This window comes from Oryctolagus cuniculus, chromosome 6 (genome assembly GCF_051225735.1).
Source record: "Oryctolagus cuniculus isolate XC-2025 breed Fujian yellow rabbit chromosome 6, ASM5122573v1, whole genome shotgun sequence".
Classification (NCBI taxonomy): domain Eukaryota; kingdom Metazoa; phylum Chordata; class Mammalia; order Lagomorpha; family Leporidae; genus Oryctolagus; species Oryctolagus cuniculus.
Genome location: NC_142872.1, coordinates 168,023,030 through 168,026,728, shown reverse-complemented (window position 1 = coordinate 168,026,728; position 3,699 = coordinate 168,023,030).

Below are 3,699 nucleotides of genomic sequence, written 5' to 3'. Positions count from 1 at the left end.
TGTTGTGGCATAGCAGGTAAAGCCACTGCCTACAACACTGGCATCCCATATGGACGCTGGTTCAGTTCGAGTCTTGGCTGTTCCTGGCCTCCTCCTCCCTTTTTTTTTTTTTTTTTTTTTTAATAAAGAGGAGAGCTACACAGAGGGTGGGCGAGACAGATTTTTTTTAAAAATATTTACGTATTTGAAAGAGAGAGTCAGTCTTCCATCCGCTGGTTCACTCCCCAAATGGCTGCAATGGGCAGAGCTGGGCCAATGCAAAGCCAGGAGCCAGAGATGCTCCTGGGGGGTGCCGAGGCCCAAGGATTTGGGCTACCTTCTATTGCTTTCCTAGGCCATAGCAGACAGCTGAGTTGGAAGTAGAGCAGCCAGGACTCGAACCAGTGGCCATATGGGACGCTGGTACCACAGGCAGCAGCTTTACCTGCTACGCCACAGTGCTGGCCCCACAGACATCTTTCCATACTTTGGTTTGTTCCCCAAATACTCGCAGTGGCCAAAGCTGGAACAGGCTAAAGCCAGGAACCAGGAGCTTCACTGGGTCTCCCATGTGGGTGGCAGGGGCCCAAACACTTGAACCATCTTCTGCTGCTTTCCCAGGCCATTAGCAGGGACTTGGATCAGAAGCAGAGCATCCAGGACTGGAACTGGTGCCCATATGGGCTACTGACACTACAGGTGGTGTCTTAATCCACTATGCCACATTGCTGGTCCCAGAAATGAAATATCTAACAAGAGACAGACCTGTACACTGAAGAAAATGGAGTAGAATTAGACAAATCAAATAATATACCAAGTTCAAGAACAGTAAAACTTGGAATTGCTAAAATGTCAATTGTCCCTAAATCGGTTTATAAATCCCAGGAGGTTTTCTTGGGTAGACATTGACAACTTGACACAAAAACTCAACATAGAAATGCAAAGGAACTAGAATAGTTCTTAAAAAAAAGAAAAAATTGAAGCACTCTGACTTCAGTACTCATAAAACTACAATAATCAACATAGGTTCATAGTGTGGTAAAGATTACATATAGAACAGATACGGTCCATCATGACCACTCATATGGCCAGAACTTGAGGTTTACTCTTCGGGAAAGCATGGTCCTTCAAGGAATGGTATTGAAACAGTCAGTCATTCACATGGATAGAAAATGCATGTGGTGGAGTCGGCTGGACATGGCTGCTGCCATTCTGGACTTAAACACCGTCTTGCCCTTTAGGTAACCCTGGCGGTTACCCCTAGCCCTACAGTAAGCACAGTAAGCACTGTCCATTTGGTGCCCGAGCTGTAAACTTTAAAACATCCAGGTGCATTCTATCAGCCACAGGCCACCTGTCCGTGAAATCCTTTGTCTCCTGCAACCCTTGTTTTGTGGTGACCCCAGACCATGCCTCTGCGAACACCTCAGTGAACATTCCATGTAACCTTGGATTTGTCCCCTTACTTTATTCCTGAGCCCCTTCTGCCTTTGGCACTTGGTTCTTGTATCCCAAGTTTTTCTGAAACACTTTTTAAAAATTTTATTTATTTATTTGAGAGGTAGATTTATATATATAGAGAGAGAGGTCTTCCATCCGCTGGTTCACTCCCCAAACGGCTGCAACAGCCAGAGCTGGGCCAATCTGAAGCCAGGAGCTTCCTCTGGGTCTCCCATGTGGGTGCAGGGGCCCCAGGACTTGAGCCATCTTCTACTGCTTTCCCAGGCCACAGCAGGGAACTGGATCAGCAGAGGAGCAGCCAGGACTAGAATCAGCACCTATATAGGATGCCAGCTCTGCAGGCAGAGGCTTAGCTCACTACACCACAGCTTGGGCCCATTTCTGAAAAAGTTGACCCTCATAGCAACTCATACTCTTACTTAAAACAGGTCAGAGGCCGGCGCTGTGGCTAATCCTCTGCCTGCGGCACTGGCACACTGGGTTCCAGTCCCAGTCAGGGCGCCGGATTCTGTCCCGGTTGCCCCTCTTCCAGTCCAGCTCTCTGCTGTGGCCCGGGAGTGCAGTGGAGGATGGCCCATGTCCTTGGGTCCTGCACCCGCATGGGAGACCAGGAGGAAGCACCTGGCTCCTGGCTTCGGATTGGCACAGTGCGCCAGCCATAGTGGCCACTTGGGGGTGAACCAACAGAAAAAGACCTTTCTATTAAAAACAAACAAACAAACAAACAAAACGGTCAGAGACCTCCATATGAAAGCTAGTATTCTAAAAAGTCCAGACCAAAAACATGAGAGTAAATATTATCTTCTGAGAAGGGAAATGTTTCTTAGAACCAAAAGCCATTATAAAAAGTCTTTGATAAATTGGACCTAATCAGAATTAGTTTGTTCTAATTTGTGCTGTGGTGTAGTGGGTAAAGCTGCCACCTCCAATGCTGGCATCCCATATGGGCACCAGTTCAAGTCTCAGCTGCTCCACTTCAGTCCAGCTCCTGGCTGGTGCACCTGGGAAGGCAGTGGGAGGACAGCCCAAGAGCTTGGGTCCCTGCACCCACATGAGAGACCTGGAGGAAGCTCCTGGCTTCGACCTGGCCCAGCTCCGGCTGTTGAGGCCATTTGGGGAGTGAACCAGTGAATGAAGATGTCTCTATTTCTCCCTCTCCCAGTCTCGTAACTCTTTCAAATAAATACCCTAAAAAATTGTTTAAAACTGATCTTCAAGATACTCCTAATAAAATGAAAGGCAAACTAAAGGCTAAAAGGAAATAATGATAACATAGATTTGGAATTTTTCATCTAGAACATGGAAAGGACTCTTTCAAGTCAGTCAGAAGCAGCCCACTCAATAGGGGCAGAAGCAAAAAGACACACCACAGAACACACTGAACAGCAGCAGGCAGAGGGGTCCAGCAGCATCATTTGCACGCAAACACAAAGCAACATCATGGACTAGCATGACTTAAACGTTAAGAATGACAACACCAAGTGCTGGGAAGGATGCGGAGCAACTGGAACACTCATCTACTGGGGCAGGGGTGTTAAACAGGATGCCCACTATGCAGAGCTGCGTGGCAATTTCTTATTAGGGTGGGCTGTGCACAGCAGGCTCAGCGGCCAACTGGATGCCTGTACACCGTATCAGAGTGCCAGGTCCTGACTACTCGGCTTCCATCCAGCTTCCTGCTAATGCACCTGGGAAGACAGTGGTTGATGGCCAAAGTACCCGGGTCACTGCCACCCGCATGGAAGACCTGTATGGAGGCCCAGGCTCCTGGCTTTCACCTGAGCTAGACCCAAGCTTTTAGGAAGTGAACCAAATCGAAGACCTCACTCTCATTCTGCCTTTTAAAGAAATTAAGTTTTACAAAACCAATGCACTTATTGCAATGGGCTGAGTATGTTCCCCCGAAAATTTGTATCTTTAGATCCTACTGCCCAAAGTGATGGTGTCAGGAGCTGGAGCTGTTGGAAAGTAATCAGATCACAAGGAGAGAACCTCGGTGAATGGGATGGGGGCCCCTGTGAATGAGGGCTGAGGTTTCCCAGTTGCCTTCTGCCACATGAGGTCACCGTGAGAAGACATCCCGTAGGAAGGGATGGGCCATGACCAGAAACCAAACTGGCCACCATCTTGATCTTCAGCTTCCCAGCCTTGAGAACTGTTGTTTATAGGCACCTAGTGTATGGTGTTTTGTTATGGCCGCCTGAATGGACCAGACATTTAACAGAAATCCGATAAGAAATAAAGACATGTGCAAACAGA